Source organism: Podarcis tiliguerta (assembly GCF_965153285.1).
Source record: "Podarcis tiliguerta genome assembly, chromosome: 2".
NCBI classification, from domain to species: Eukaryota; Metazoa; Chordata; class Lepidosauria; order Squamata; family Lacertidae; genus Podarcis; species Podarcis tiliguerta.
The window spans coordinates 58,994,397-59,011,947 of record NC_139535.1 but is presented as its reverse complement, the minus strand read 5'-3'; positions in this window follow the sequence as shown (position 1 = coordinate 59,011,947).

The following is a 17,551-nucleotide window of genomic DNA, read 5'->3' as shown; positions in this document are numbered from 1 at the left end:
GACAATGCAATATTTTAAAAATGACAAAACACAAGCAATAAAAAACAAATGGTAGAAGTAAAATTTATCCATGGAAAGGTGGGAACCTCTTTGCACAGTGCCAGAAAGCAAAATCATTGACAGCCAAGTGTCTCTCTGGAGAACAATCTACAACTGAGGTACCATCACTGAAAAGGTCCCATCTCTGAAATAGGGCTTCTGATGTAGATCTTGACAAATTGGTGGGCTTATATGGGCTAGGTGATTATATGGATGTGTAGGGCTTTAAAAGTTAATACCAACATTGTGAATGTGGAAACAAATTTAGAATTTGTCAAGATTTTTTAGTACTGGCAAGTTCTGTTCAAAATAGCCAGTGGTGGTTAGCAACCTGGCTGTTGTGTTTTGAACCAACCTAAGTTTCTAAACAGCTTTGAAGGTCCACTCCTCCCCTCTGTTCCCATATACTGAAGCAACCTAGTTCAAATGTTTACTAGATCATAGATACCTGTAATGGTTGCTCATGCGTAAGTTGCCGCCACTCCTGGCTAGGTTACCTGGTTGAACCCTTTCTGTCTGGACAGCCTCAAGTTCCGTGGCTGCCTCAGTCGCTGGCAGAATCCGTCAGTGGGCGTTTCTTGAACCTTTTCCAGCATAAAAGCTGTTTGACGCCCAGTCTTCTCCTACTCTCCCTGCGTGGAAGTCTTCTGCGCAGGGAGGGTGTGGGCAGCGGAGTACCCGTACTCTCTCCGCTGGTCTCCGGCGAGGAGTCCTGGAGCCACCTCTCCGATTCCCCCATCTGCCCCCCTTCTCCACTGGTGTTACGCTGATTTCCTTCCCCAGCGGATGGGCTGCCTCTCTCCCTACTGGGACCCTCTCCGGCATCCCTCTGGAGCCTTCTCTCTGCCTCCAGCTCCAATGGCAGTTCCCTGACAATACCCATAGCAAGACTTCTGTCCATGAGGCAATTTGTGCCATGGATATTATTTGGTAATACAAGTGAAGCACTGGATCTAACAGCATCTGCAAACAGCATACTTGATTCTAGGGAGAGTTCGTTGCTCAAGAACAGATTGAAGACAATCTCTAAAGCCCATAATCAACGCTACCTTCATCTTGACTGGACTGAGCTTATTAGCTATCATCTAGTCAGTTACAGACTGCCGGGACCTGATCTGCATTCTAGTGACTCACCTGGTTCAACTGAGACCTGTTATCCTTGCAGAAAAATAGGTAAAAACAAGCTCTTCACCTCTTCAAAATATCCCCAGCAGCAGAAGGCAGTAAGCACACAAGGTATCATGTTGCTTGCTTGCGTTGTTACTGGGAAAACAAATACTTTTCAAAAACCTTCAAGACTACAGTGAGAGGAGAAGTGTGCTGTCTGGTGCTGATTTTGCACTCCGCCAATACAACCAGCCACTAGGACTTTGCATTCTCTCACCTGTTTTCCTGCAAAAGGATCCTATACGGTGCGGGAGGGAGGCTAGCCTGCTGCCTTCTAGATGTTGAACTCCCAGTTCCCACCATCCCTAACCATTGGCCATGCTGGCTAGGGCTGATGGGAGTTGGAGGCCAACAACCTCTGGAGGGCCGCAGATTAACCACTGCTGCTTTGGGAACAAGGGGACCTGCCCTTTTTCATACAAAAAGGATTGGGCAGGATTGAGGAGTTTGGTGTTTGAGGATTTGTGCCCTCTGATGCATATCCTTAAGAATCCAAAGCCTCCCATCACCTCCACCGAAATATCACTTTGGTGTCAAAGAGCCTTCCAAGCAGTAAAGTGAACATGGGAATCATCCTTACAGCCCAAATCCTTTCTCTCCCCAAAAAGCAATTTCTCCTTTCCTGCCCAAGGCTAATCGTGGTGGAAAGTACCACCCATGGATTTTCATAGATCCCTTCCTTCCTGCATTCTTATTCTAATAATCACCCACAAACTAGGCTATGTTTTATTTAAAGCAATTTTGCCAGAAAGCAAAGGCAATTTGTTCGTATTTTCTGTGCACGTGTGGCAAAAACTCCCTAATGAGTACAGCTCCGGCAAGGAATTGCTTGGCAATCAATATCCATAATTTTCTTTGATCATCCAGTTTTTCAAAGTCATTTTCAGAAGGTTCAGCTATTTTTCTTTGATATTGACATACATTGAGCTTACCTTCAATAGTGGTCAATATTTTTTATAATGTTCTTGCCACATGGGTAGGTTCTATCTGGATGAGGCATGTATATTTCACTTTTTCATCGTCAGGGCGGCTGATTCCATCTGAGAGATGCTTAAGCATGCAATATCTTTCCTCCGAATGTGATTAGTTTATATTTAACAAGCACATCTCTGCCCCAAATTGTATTCTTACTTACATTTTTAAAAATGGAAAAATGTGAAGTGCCAACCTTCCTCGTGTCATTTTGCATTGCCATACCTCAGAGAGATTTCGGCATGATGAGACTTCAGAGGAAGAGGATCACATTCCATCAAATTACCCAGCCCATTTAGCCTAAGGCGTTTATTAGCATCCTCTAGTCAAGGGAAGAAAGTTGTCTAAAGTGCTTCTTATGCAACTAAAAAGCACAGTTTTAGTCACTGGTCAGGCACATAAGCTTTGATTAACCAGTACTGTAGTTTATTGCTCGTAGTTCAATTCAACATTGAAAAGCTGTTTATATCACACAATGTGATTGTTTTCTAAATTATATGAGCTTGCCACATAGGTGTAGCCAGGATTTATTTTTTGTGAGGGAGGGCAGGCTTTATGTTGGGGGGGGGAGGGGGACAGAACTGAGTTATCTGTGACACAATTGTTCAGTTAGTTATTTTCATTTATTGATAGGGTGCAGCTGCCCCCTTCTCCCCGTGGCTACACCCATGCCTTTCCAGAATATGTGTTTGCCTGCATATACATGGTGTGAAAAGGGTATTCGTAATGGTAATACGAAAAGCAACCTGCGAATGAGGATGAGGTTCAGATAAATGGAATACCACTTGGGTGGTAAAGCTTTCCAAAATATTGCATGTGGTAGGATGAGAACCACATAGCTTTTGGAGGCATCTCTTATTACAGCTAGACTCCACTAACCCAGAAATAGTATCTTGGGTTAAGAACTTTGCTTCAGGGTGAGAACAGAAATCGTGCTCTGGTGGCGCGGCAGCAGCAGGAGGCCCAATTAGCTAAAATGGTGCTTCAGGTTAAGAACAGTTTCAGGTTAAGTATGGACCTCCGGAATGAATTAAGTACTTAATTTGAAGTACCACTGTAGATATTTTTGTTTTGCCTATTACAGTGGTACCTCAGGTTACATACGCTTCAGGTTACATATGCTTCAGGTTACAGACTTCGTTGACCCAGGAATAGTACCTCAGGTTAAGATCTTTGTTTCAGGATGAGAACAGAAATCGTGCTCCGGCGGCTCGGCGGCAGCAGGAGGCCCCATTAGCTAAAGTGGTGCTTCAGGTTAAGAACAGTTTCAGGTTAAGAACGGACCTCCAGAATGAATTAAGTACTTAACCCGAGGTACCACTGTATTTCAAATTTTCCTATTTCTAAATAAAAGCATGTATAATCATATATATATATAGATAGATAGATAGAGAGAGAGAGGCTTACACAAGTAAAATAAGGCAACAAAATTAAAAAAAATATAAAAAGAGTGAATAAAAATTAGCAGGAATAAAATTACCACAGTCTTAACTATCAAAAGCCTCAGAAAAAAGGTCTTTCCTAAAAAGATAGCAAAGTTGCTAGTAGGTAAGCCTTCCTGGGTAGAATATTCTGTATTCCATCATGGAGAAAGGCCTCTCTACGACTGCCACTCTAACTCACTTCTAACAGCGGAAGCCTCAGTTTATTATCTCAACATATGTGCAGTCTGATGTGGAGGCAGGCATACCTTCAGAAACCCTGTTCCCAACCCATGTGGGCACCACCACTCTAATTTGTTATAGAATCATGGAATCAGAGAATTGTAGAGTTGGAAGGGACCCTGAGGACCATCTAGTTCAACGGAAGAATATGCAGCTGTTCCCATACAGCTTGGCGTTATTAGCCTCACACTCTAACCAACGGAACTATGGAGCATGGTTTTAACTATGGAAAGGCAACATACAAAATGAAATGACGAGGATGATAAATTTGGACAAAAGTGCACCAGTGGCTAAAGTTTAAGAACCTGTGAAATGTATTCCAATCTCAAAGCCAATGCAAATAGATCGTGGATGGGATAAAAAGCTTAAAATAACCAAGTGGTATAAAAGCAAGTTTGCCATCTTGCCCTGAGTTGAAATGTTGAAAAATGCAAAGCTTGGATTCTCAGTGGTGCAAACATAAACGTGATTATGAGGTTTTAAGATGGCACTCCAAATTGCATCTGTGAGATGTATTCCCACCTTTTGGTCTTGGTCCAAAGAGCTGCATTTAGGGAAATCATAATCAACCCGTCTTGTATACATGACCGGTCTACCCTCCTGATGAATACGCTCCTGTGTATCATGTTCAAACCTGAACTACAGAACATATGGCTCTTAACCTACAATGGCAAAGCATAGCTTGTTCAGCAGGAGTGTCAGTGGGGAACGCTTTAAACTGACAAGGGAACAAGCTATCTTGAATCTTGTTGTAGATATTTTATTCCCTTGTGATATACTTTAGTTGATAACACAGAGATAGGTTTCCTGATGTTCTAATTTCTCAGTCATTAACATGCCTGTATTTGAGTTGAGTATCTGAGTCCTAATTATGGAAGAAAATCCTCTGCTAAGAATGGTAGCAGACCTTTAGCAGAGGGTGATCATTAGTAGTGTGACCTCCAATAAAGGAGTTATTTTAAGAAGGATCCTACTGGGGTCAGTGTTTTGGGTCTCTACTGCCTACTAATTGTATTAATCAGATGCAGAGAACAACGTAGATTCAGCATTATGTATATCTGCTGATCATACAAAAACTGAAGAGCAAGCATGCATGAAGGCAGACTAGGCTTTGAGAAGAGACAGATTAAAGCTGTAAACTGTGCTTGGTATAATGAAGTTTAATGGAAGGAAAAACGAAACTTCAATGAAACTTCCATTCAATTCTGTTTCCAACTCTGACATTCTTAAATGCTCAAGTAAAAAAATCAGGGTCCTTTACAATGCAATGTTATGCAAGTCTGTTTAGAAGTCCCATTGATTTCAGAAGGATAATCCCAAGTAAACTGATACAGATTTGTAGTGTGCACAACTATATGGAAGTTCCCTCGCTGCGAGAAGCCAAGCTACAGGGAACCAGGCAGAGGGCCTTCTCGGTAGTAGCACCCGCCCTGTGGAATGCCCTCCCACCAGATGTCAAAGAGAAAAACAACTACCAGACTTTTAGAAGACATCTGAAGGCAGCCCTGTTTAGGGAAGCTTTTAATCTTTAATAGAGTATTGTATTTTAATATTTTGTTGGAAACCGCCCAGAGTGGCTGGGGAAACCCAGCCAGATGGGCGGGATATAAATAATAAATTCTTCTTCTTCTTCTTCGTCGTCTTCGTCTTCTTCGTCTTCGTCTTCCTCCAACAAACTAAATGGTGCTTACTTCTGCATAGCTATTACAAGATTACACTGTTAACCACTTACCAACACAAAACATGAATCCATTGATTTCAGCGGGTCTACTCACTGTAGGCCCCTTCATGGATCACTGCCTTGTCATGGCAAAGGGGCTCAAATGACTCCAAGAAGCTATGGTCTATGCCATGCAGGGCCACCCAAGACAGACAGGTCATATCCGAGAGTTTAGACTAAATGTGATCCACCTGGAGAAGGAACTGGCAAACCACTCCAGTATTATGCCAAAATAACTCCATGGACATAAAAAATGAGAAGCTTTGAGAAGAAAGTGAGATTTCCAAGGCATGCTCTGGTTCATGGGGTCACAGAGAGTCAAACATGACTAAGATGTCAAAACAACTCAGTGTAGGACTTAGTTGGATCTCATCTCAATTTTCAATTCTTAACTGGTAATCATTGTTACTTATCACCTTAATATACCGTATTTTTCACTCTATAAGACGCACCAGACCACAAGACGCACCTAGTTTTTGAGGAGGAAAATAAGAAAAAAAATATTCTGAATCTCAGAATCCAGAACAGCAAGAGGGATCACTGCGCAGTGAAAGCAGCAATCCCTCTTGCTGTTCTGGCTTCTGGGATAGCTGCGCAGCCTGCATTCGCTCCATAAGATGCACACACATTTCCTCTTACTTTTTAGGATGGAAAAAGTGAGTCTTATAGAGCAAAAAATACGGTACATTTTATCCTCAAAACAGCCCAGTGAGGTAGCTTGGGCACAAAACCTTTTGGGTCAGTGGACACATTTGAAAATTTGAAAAAGTGCTGTGGGTGCCAGTCATAACTTGGTTGCCACGGGGCATAGCATACACTGGTACCTCAGGTTAAGTACTTAATTCGTTCCGGAGGTCCGTTCTTAACCTGAAACTGTTCTTAACCTGAAGCACCACTTTAGCTAATGGGGCCTCCTGCTGCCGCTGCGCCACCAGAGCACGATTTCTGTTCTCATCCTGAAGCAAAGTTCTCAACCTGAAGCACTATTTCTGGGTTAGCAGAGTCTGTAACCTGAAGCGTATGTAACCTGAGGTACCACTGTATTACAAAATGGCTGCTGTGAGGCATGACATAAAACAAATTGGCTGCCACCAAGAGGTGGTTATAGCAGACTTCACAGCTTGGGTAAATTGGATTGAAAAGAGTTTCTGGGGTTCAAAGGCTTTACTCATGCAGAAGCTGTTTATAGGATGGGTAGAGACGAGAAAGAGGAATAGCAGACATCTTGTCTGGAGAGAATTAACAAAATGGCTCAACATTTAGGGATGAAGTTAACAGACAGAAAAGCTACAAATGGGGTGACTAGATCACTAGACCAACAGTGCCCTCTTGTGGGTTAAAGTAACATATGCATAGACTACAAACTCAGGAGAAGGAAATGTATTTGCTTTTCTCCAACAGGTGGCACATCTAAAATAGCAGAAAAAGAGGAGAATAAAACGGAGTGAGCATGGAGCCCATCAGTAGGAAAAAGGCACTTGCATAAGCCACCACCATGCTCACACCCAAAGTGCTCTTTGCACCTTTCCTCTGTTCAGACTAGATGGGAAGGCGGGCATTCAGTCATGGCATCCAGTGAAATGTGGTCATGTTTATGGGGTGTATGAGTCCATGCAAACATGAACCAAGGAGGAAGAACAAACAGTCTCTCTTGTACTGTGGATTTTTGAGGGCATATTAAGAACATATAACAAGAGCCTGCTGGATCAGGCCAATGGCCCATCAAGTCCAGCTTCCTGTTCTCACACTGGCCTTCCATTGGTGACCTTCTGTGACCTTCCATGGGTGCCCTAGAAGGTACTGATGGGCCACAACATACTGGCATTTTAGTTTGCTTTCCTGGTGGTTCCATTGCTTCTCATCATTGCAACCCAAATTAGCTAGAAATGAGTGGCATGCTGGGATTGACTCCTGTTCAAGTTTAGTGAGCCTGTCTAATTAAGGGCCAACGTGCAGAGTAGCTGAAAACTGGGCTTGGCTACAGAGAGAGCCTAATGCACATTATAGTACAACACATGGCCAGATTTATTTTCAGTTGCTAATGATACTGATTGTATTTCCCACACACTTCGTCATGGGCTGAAAATCAATTTGGCCCCACAAAAGAGCAATCAGATAACTACTTGGCTGTGCAGCAAGCTCTAATGCACAGTGAATTCTTACAGCAGCCAGGGCTGGTTTTTTTTGGTTAAATGCACTGGCCTTAAGAGTTGTCTTTGGCTTCCTTGATTACAGCTCGTATCTGTGACTGACAGTAGTAAGATCCAAGGATATAAAGCATTAGTGTCTGGAAAGGAAAAGCAAAAGTTCAGCCATAGAGAGAGAAAGAGGTCATATCTCCACAACTACTCTAGTGGGTGGTTACCAGATGTTCAACAGCTTCAGCACTGATTATTGTAGATCAAGTGTAAATTCTTTCCCCCACTAGGTATTAATACACAGCCGTTCACGTACATAGAATGTAATAATCATTGGCTGGTTGAGCACAATTTTGCGAAGGGCCAAATTGTGGTAGATCACATGCTCTGCCTGCAGAAGGTCACTTGTTCCATCTGGCACCTCCAGGTAGGGTTGGGAAAGATCTTGATTCAAAAATCTGGGGAGGCACTGCCAGATTCTACCAAGCTACAGCGATCAATGGTCTGACATGATAGAAAGCAGCTCCCTGTGTTCCTAGTAATGGGAGCTAGTACATCTACAGAAAAGAGGCCTTACGCAAATCATGTGGTAGTGTGTTTATTTACACATGGACACAAAGTCAGTTATTTAGGCTATGATATATTTGGGTCCCAAACCATTTAGGACTTTAAACATAAAAATAAGCACCTTGAATTGGTCCTGCAAAGCAATTGGCAACCAGCCTAGCTGGTTTATTTATTTATACATACTACATATATTTATTATAATTACTATAATATTTCTACTCTTTCAGCCTCTCATGGGCCGGCAACATTTGCTTCTTTCCTCATATTAGAGAACTGAGGTGAATACAATTCAAATATCCATAATGAACAACAGAAATCAAGCATGGCAACTGTCACCACACACTCTCTGAGCCTCAGAAATATATCCTCCTGTAATGTTGGCTCGCTCAAGAACAAAATCCTGATGGCTGAGCCACATTAATCCAGCTGCACTTCAACCACATGTAATTTAAAATAATTACTAATTAAACAGAAATAAAAGTGAGCCTATAATAACAACAATAATAATCAGTGCGGCTTTTGGTCATTACCCAAGTCACTGCTTGGAGACTTTCCTGGGGAAAGTAAAAGAAAGGGAACAACAACAACAACAAAATGTAAATCTTTGGAGCTGGTGCCAGAGACTGATTTGTTGAACATTAACACTCAAATAAGAACCGGAATATCTCAAGGGCATGAGCTGCATCAACAGGACTGATTTTATATTCTGTGGACAACATCAACAATCTCTTCTTGTTTCAAGAATTCAAGCCCAGATACAAAGGGCAGGCTGCCATTGACTGGAGCAGGCACAGGACAGCTGTGCATTTTCCTCGATGGTCTGCCATCCACCTCAGAGACTCTCACTGAGGAAAATAATCTCTGTCTAAGCACCTCTTTGCTGATTTACCCCAGACCTGATGCATCAGTCAGTGGGACTGGAAATGGTGCCACCAGCTTGAGTTTCTGTTTGTCGCCACATTTGTACACCACACAAAAAGTCTGTGTTGGTTTATATTAATATTTCTAGGCTGCTTTTCAACCTGAGGGCCTGCCAAGTGGCTTACAAAGTAAACAATTTAAAATCAACTTGAAACAAAACAGAATCCATGGCGGGGCCGGGGGGGGGGGGGGGCGGCAGCAGCGAGGAAGTAAAATTGAAGTATACAACACAAGATAGAATGTTAAAAAAGAAGAAGACGATAAAGAACTAGGGGACAAATAGTTCCAAACCAAAAGCACCATGAACTAAAACAGTCTTTACAGACCATTGAAAGGCATGTACTGTGGGAGAAATATGAATTTCTAAAGGGAGAGAGTTCCATAACTTGCACTGTAGCTGGGTTGGGACTTAATGGCCTATATGATGACCATGGGTCTATCTCAAATGGTCACCAGCCCCAGTAGGGCTACAATTCATGTAGTCTTTGCCCCAAGTGATATGAGGGGTGGCCTGAAGGTTGGCGTGTGTGTGTAATGCATCCTGTTGTCGTGTTCTGACCAATGTCTCTTGAAGTTTGGATTGGCGGCGTCAATTCCCCTCTGCAAGGGCAGTAGACTTGTTCAGATGGGCTGCCCCCAGAGACTGGTGGATTGCTGAACGCTCTGGGAGATTTTCCAGAAAGCTGATGGTTCTGCTGAAGCCCTGATCTCGTCTCACTATGGAATGGCAAGAGGAAATGGGCAGTGCACACCTGCACCTTCAGTGGCAGCCAGTAGCAGATGCCGGCGGGGGGCGGGGAGACCTCCTAGCAGAGGAGCCTCTGCTGCTAACCACAAGGGAGAGGAATGAGGTGGTATAGAGGTCAATGCAAGCAGGAATGCTGCATTGTCTCCACTTGTGTGTTCACACCACACCAGCCTCATTCCCACCTTGCCCTTCCCAGTAAGCAGTAGTTATTCACCTGCTGGGAGGTTAGGTAAGCGCCTCCATTCCCACCCCCACACCTGCTACTTTCTGACCACTTTGTATTGAGGTGAACCCTCAAACTACATACCTGCTCCTTCATGTGAACCTTCATCCAGAACCAACCATTTACCTAATTTCTAGACTCAGGAGCCCTAGAGAAGTCCACTCATTCTCTTCCCTTGATCTTTATTGCTAACCACTTTAAAGCATTTTTATTTCGGGTTGCGTTTCAGCTGGTTATCTGTTAAATATCTGATGGCATGTTGCTAAGCATGCTTTTACATCTGTTTATTTTGTGCTTTCATTTTAGCTATTTGGCTATTTCAGTGATTTCGATACATGGTTGCCTGAGACTGAACAGAGCGGGACTTACGTTTAAGTATACACTGCGCATCTTGCAGCGCATTTCTTGTTTCATTCTATATATTTTTGAATGCTTTAACTTAAATTAGTTCATATTTTATCCATTTTGAATATTATTATTTTTAGAAAGCCAACTCATAAGTGGCTATGCGTATAAATATGCATGCACACATATATTTCAACGACACTGCTAAAAACGAGATAAAAAGCATTGAAAGTATTTCTGTACCTGCGTGATTAGTCCCCGAGTGTAACATTTTCTCATTAATTATTTGCTTCAGAAGATGGCAAATGCAATCCCTTCTTTCAGTAAACTGCCTGCATAAATAAAGATTGAATTAAATGAAAAATAGAATGGACTGCATGATCTACGACACTGGCTGTTAGAGGACTGCTCTTCATAATTTACTGGTTAAGGTGTCCGCACACCTTGTGCCTCTCTCTGCTTTTTCTTCTTCTCTACAGTAATTCCCAATAGGGCATTAAGATGAATGCTGTAGTTAGTAAATTCCCCCCTGTGCATTTTACAAGCTCAAGGTTATGGGTTAGGACAAGGGCTGTCATGCCATAAATCAAGCATAATAGAACAGCTTGAGAGCATGAGCCATAGTGCTTCATGCTGAGCTAGATTTCTCAAAACGGAGGAGGCATTAACAAGCCCAGCTCCAATGCTCTGATTTTTCTAATTGTAATGTATTGTGAAATGCAGCGTTTGCAGCTTAACATCGTGTGAGGTCTAGAACCTTTCATCTTGGTTTACCAATGGACAACTGGGGGTAGAAAATCAGTGCTGTTTTTATATTAGCATGCCTTGATTCTCTAAACAGAAATGAGTAACTTTTGTATTATGCCAATAATGTTCCCTCCTTGCCTCTCGGCCAGGGGTAGGCAACCTAAGGCCCAGGGCCCGGATGCTGCCCAATCGCCTTCTCAATCCGGCCCACGGACAGTCCAGGAATCAGCGTGTTTTTACATGAGTAGAATGTGCACTTTTATTTAAAATGCATCTCTGGGTTATTTGTGGGGCATGGGAATTCGTTCATCCCCCCCCCCCAATATAGTCCGGCCGACCACATAGTCTGAGGGACGGTGAACTGGCCCATGGCTGAAAAAGGTTGCTGACCCCTGCTCTAAATAATAAATAAATAATTTGTTATTTATACCCCGCCCTTCCCTGTTCAGAAAACTGGGCTCAGGGCAGCTAACAACAAATTTAAAACACTTCATTGATTCAACAAAAATAGCTTAAAATACAGCATAAAATGTGAATAACAATAAATTCAGAATTCAAAAATCAGTTTAGGGGGAAAATCCATCCAAGAAACATTAGATGATCACCAGGGATAGCTGGCTAAATTTGTCCTATTTGGGCCAGCGAGGAGACCAGGGGAGAATTAGCTGTGGGATCCCACAGCGGGTAATCTTCATAAAAAGGGGAAGGGCCCTAGGGGTAGCGTACTTATTCAAACATCCTTCCTACCTTGCTTTGTAACAGGAAAATCGTCACCATACATTTAAAGCACCTGGCTTTCTAACTTTCTATCTTTATGGAAACTTTTCCACATCAAAGAAGGAACGCCTTTCAAAGAAGAAACTCCTGAACATCTGACATGGAAGTATGTTAGAGAGGATTTGGGAGCCAAATCATGAGGAGGCTTTTGGGTCTGGCAGCTGTGCATTGCAGAGGAAGATGTTTACGGCTGCTTGTTTACCATCACCAACCCCTTTATATAAGACCTCTGACAATCTCCAGAGGTTCCTGGGAACACAGTTTGAAAACTACTGTGATGGGAGACATCAATAACTTCTATGATTTGCACATGCTAATTTCCACCATGTAGTTCCAGAGACAATAGTGAGAGGAGAGGGGCCTGGAGTATATACATCATGTCCAATCACATTTCTGTCATGTTCCTTTCCTCTCTGAGAAAGAAAACTGCCAACAGACCAAAATCTGGTGGTCCCATTTACATATGCCTAAAGGATGACCTGGGTTTTAACCTGGGTTTTCTCTGGCTATTGCAACCATCTGCCTCCCTCCAATCTGCACCTTGAATGGATTTGTAGCCTCTCGTCCATAGTTTTAAACTTGGCTGGTCATGTGGATCTAAATTATGGTCTAAGCATGCAGAGAGAAAACAGAAAAGGAAAAGAAGAAATGAATAAAAGGGGGAGAAAGGGAGCTTGACTTCAGCAGTCTGGTTTACTTTTCAATGAATTACACTGAAAATTGGAAATTGCTGCCTGTTTCCAGCAGCAACGAGATGAGCTATTTTTTCTCTGTACCGTTTTTTGGAGCATATCAGTGTCACATCAGGTCCCATATTTCTTTATTCTGTGGGGGTAGTTGGATTTGAACAGATTACTTTGCTTGTCTCTCCCCATCTGTTCTTCTGCCAGATATTTGCGTCTTAGGGGCCTTCTGCGTGTAGACTGGGGATATTTCCCCCCTCTTTTCAGTGTGGAGAGATTTATATTTTAATGAGTATTTGTTTTATCTATCACATGCTAGACTTATTCATTTGATAGCTGTAATCTCCCCTCAACTTAGCCAGCTTTTGCATCTTGTCTTGATGGAGAGCACAGGGATTTTCATCCTTCTTTCGGTGGAGGGTTTTGATCAGATTGTTAGCAGAGATCAGTGTGATGTGGCTCTGAGTGCCCTGCCAGCCGCGGTGGGTCACTGTGCAAATGCTTTCAAATTAGGCGCATAGCATTTGTAGGATTGTCACTTCATCATTCATGGAGGAAGTGTCTTAACAGATTGTGATGCTATCTGTTGCTTCTCTTTGCTATGGTTGGAGCGTTTTCACAAGTAGGACTTAAATCCACCTGTGTAATACTGTACAAACACAAAGCACTGGCAACAACATACTGTACATCCCCTTTCTCTTTCCTACGTTCTATGCCAGCATTTCCCAATCTGTGGGCTGCAACCTACAAGTGAATCTCAGAGCCTCTGCAAGTGGGTAAGCCCACTTTGTAAGTAAACCCAAAATAATGGCTTGCAATCTTTAACTGGTGTGACGGATCCCTTTTACAGACTGGCATATTATAATTAACAGAACAATGAATAACTTTGTAAGTACTATAACTATTTCAACAAATTTCATTTTTAATAGGGGTGTTAAGGACATTATTTGCTTGGATGCCTCATGTAAAAGGTAAAGGTAAAGGACCCCAACAGTTAAGTCCAGTCGCGAACGACTCTGGGGTTGCGGTGCTCATCTCGCTTTACTGGCTGAGGGAGTCAACATTTGTCCGCAGACAGTTTTTCTGCCTCATGTAGCGGCTATAAAATAGGCAATCTTGAAGTTAAAATGCACAAAACCAATGGCTGCTGAAGACTTAAATCCAAATTCATGGGACAATAAAATGTTAAGCCATCATACCAAGTGAATTTGGACTTCTGGATCACCATACCAAAAAGACTGGGAACCAGTGTTCTATATAATTGCATGGCTCAAGTAACGGGAAATAGATGGAAAATCACTCCTATTTAATGTTTTCTGTGAAAACATTCTTGGGGCTCTTTCAGGCAGCCTATTTATTGAGCATTCACCCAGATTTGTATGCAGGGAGATTAGATGATGGTAGCTATTTGAGGAGCATTCCTTCTGATTTGTTTGCAGGGAGACTAGACAACACTGCTTCAAGAGCAAGTCTTATCCAGCACTTTCCGCCATCACTTTCCTTATTGCAAAAGTAAGAGGCTTCAGTGTGTTGAGGGCCAGCAAGATTAATTCATCATTAGAGACCTTTCTCTGGGTAGACGTAAATGACAGCAGCCCATGGAAAGTAATGGAAGCAATCTTGCCCAAGGAAAGCAAATGGAAGAACTTTGCCACGATTGCAGCTGTTTCCAGGGAGAAGCTTATTTACTTGGAGGCTATGTGTAACGAGAGTGAGGGCAGCCCCCTTGGACAATTGTTTGTGGGTTGGCTTGCTCCTAGATAAGAAATGGGAAATGTCGGGGTGGGTGAAGGCAAATTTGATTCAATCAGATTTCCAAGTCAGTGCTAGAGGTGTGTTTGTGGGACAGCACAAATTTAGTTCACAAATGTATGTGATTGATGGCAAATCTGGGTTTGTTTGATTTTTGCTATGCCATATTTTTATTGATCTGTTGTATTTATTTACTGGACTTCTCTACTTGTAGTGGCTATGTTTTCATCGCATTTTCTTTCATATTAATCTGTTAACCACTTGGGGGCTAAAAAGCAAGATATGAATGAATGAATGAATGGAGATATATATATATATATATATATATATATATATATATATATATATATATATGTATGTATATATATACATATCTCTCTGGAGGGAGAGGTTCCCCATCCCTGCCCTCTTGGAACTGACAAGCACATAACTGAGAGGTCCTTGAGAACTGCCAAGCTCTGTTCCCGTTTGACTCGCATAATCCATCCTTCCTCAACCGGGAAAGGAAATGGCATTATCTTCCTAATTGAAGACTGTCCTCCAGCTCCCCAGTGCTGTCAGCAGCAAAACAGCCTGATGTACTACTTCCTTCCTGTGACAGAGATGAAGTGGTTATTAAACGCAATAGAAACCATTCAGGCCCCTTTTCACTCTTATGTTTAGGTCTCAACATTCCTTGGAACCAAACCAGGCAGAATTACATGAAGAAGTCGAAAATCCTAGAGTGTTTGGTAACCTTTTTCTTTATATCAGCATACAGCTATCCTTTTATGCTGGGCTATGGAAATCTTTGCCTCTTCCACATTCTCACACCATCATCCTGGGAGGCAAGTCTTTAGAATCTGTTGCCTTTAAATTAGGATGAAAGCTACAGGGTACCTGAATGGGAGCTTCTCCTGCACCAAAAGCTGGCACTGTATCCTGGATTATGTGGACAATCTCACATTAGTTCTGCTACCGGTTCCTCCAACCCTGCAAACAGATGGAGGGTGGGGGACTGACTGAACATCCAGATATTTGCATGAACCATGGTGACTTGGTACACTGCATAATTACACTCCAGTCCATGAAGCAGAGGACTCATAATGGCTCCATCCTGGACCTGTTATTTTGATAGCCAACTCCATGGTTGTGGACATTGAATATTTTATAACCTGGGCTAGATGCATGCTCCAAAGGCGTTCTTTATAAGAAAAGGGATCTTTCACCTTGCCCTCCTCCCTCCCACTAAAATATGAAATGTTACCAAATGCATAGTTAACTACACCCCCATTTGGGTTTACTAGTACAGTGGTACCTTGAAAGTCGAATGGAATCCATTCTAGAAGTCCATTCAACTTCTGAAATGTTCGGAAACCAAGCTCCTGCAGCCAATCGGAAGCTGTGGAAATCACGTCAGACTTTTGGGTTCCAAAGAACGTTCACAAACTCTCACTTCTGGGTTTGCGGTGTTCGGGATCCAAAACCTTCGACTCGCAAGGCGTTTGGGATCCAAGGTATGACTGTATGTAAATTGTATTGGGTCACACAATCAATCTTATATTTGGCTCTAGGCTTGGGTTTTGAGCATATTATTATTATTATTTACCACTTATGTCAAAATGACTCCTTAGCAGTTTACAAATTGATCTACAATTGAAATACAGAATAATATTAAAACACCATTTAATTAAACTATACATTAAAACAAGCAGTTGAAAAACAGTGGAACGGACTCCCTCTAAAGGTGGTGGATTCTCCTTCATTTTAGTTTATAAAGCAGGCGTTGGGTGGCCATCTGCCTGTTAGGATATAGTTCCGTTCCTCCTTAAATGAGTCAGGCATGACTGTTGTGTGTCACATGCCTGTTTACTCCCAGCACTGTTCTCGCTGTGAACTTCCGTTTTGTATATAGTTTTTGTTCTGGCTGTTTCCTCGACACGGATGCAAGCAGTCATGTTTTTCCTTTGTTCTGACCTACGTTGAATAAAGCTGTAAATATGCTCTTCTGTCTGAATCTTCCATTGCGGAGACTGCTGAAAAGGGCATGCATGAGTCTTGGAATGTGTCTGAGGCTCGTGTCGCCAATTGACTGATGCTGTTTCCACGGGAGACTGGAGATCGTCTGGAGACGACGTGGAGGCTGCCTGATGCCTCTGTCTCCCTGGCAGTATCCCAACACTGCCATGGATGTTTTAGTTGGGATTCCTACATTTCAAGATGACCCTTGGGATCCTGCCCAGTTCTACAATTCTATGATAACAATTGGAACAGTTGAAATAATCAAATCACAATTTCAGTTGAGGGAAATGCTTGCACAAACAGGTGTATCTTGTTCAAAACCCTTTATTGGCACTGATCAAAACCCTTTGATACTCAGTGATACAAAGCACTGAGAACTGCTGAAATGGGGTAGAGGGAAATGCAAAACATTGTGATATCACGCCTATGTGATATCAAGGATGAGGAGAGGGCATAGCTTGTTTGGTGGAACATTAAGCTTTGCTGATCCCTGGTTCAATCCCTGGCAACTCCAGGGGCAGCTGGGAAAGACACTTGCTTGAATCCCTGGTGAGCAGCTGCCCATCAGACAAACCTGAGCTGGACGGACTGTATAAGGCATCTTCCTATGTAAGGAAGGGTGGATTGGAAACAAGGCCATTTTTGATAACAGGTGTGGATTGGGTTTGTCCCTGAGTCCTTTAATAATTCAGTCATTCCCTGTGCTACCTAATGACTTTAAAATGTGTGTGTGTGTTTACTTTGCTAAGACAGCAGAAAATATCTTCCACCTTCCCTATTTTGATTTATTTCATACAGCGTACCTCAAGCCACACTCTCATGGGAAATAGCAAAAGCAACGGCATTGCCCCTCTGGCCTCTAAATTAAAAAATGAAACACAAATCAGACCAGAGCAACTCTATTTCAGTAAAGGACCCTCAAGACATGGTCTGCAGTTACCACAAAGCAGTTTCACTTTCTGCATTAGGGTTTTCTTTCAATGTATGTGAGGGATACAAGATGGGATGTACTAATCAAAATGCTACCTCTCCAAGGGGTTTATTTAGATGAACAATGGACCCCTACAGAAGTAGAAAAAGTTGTCTC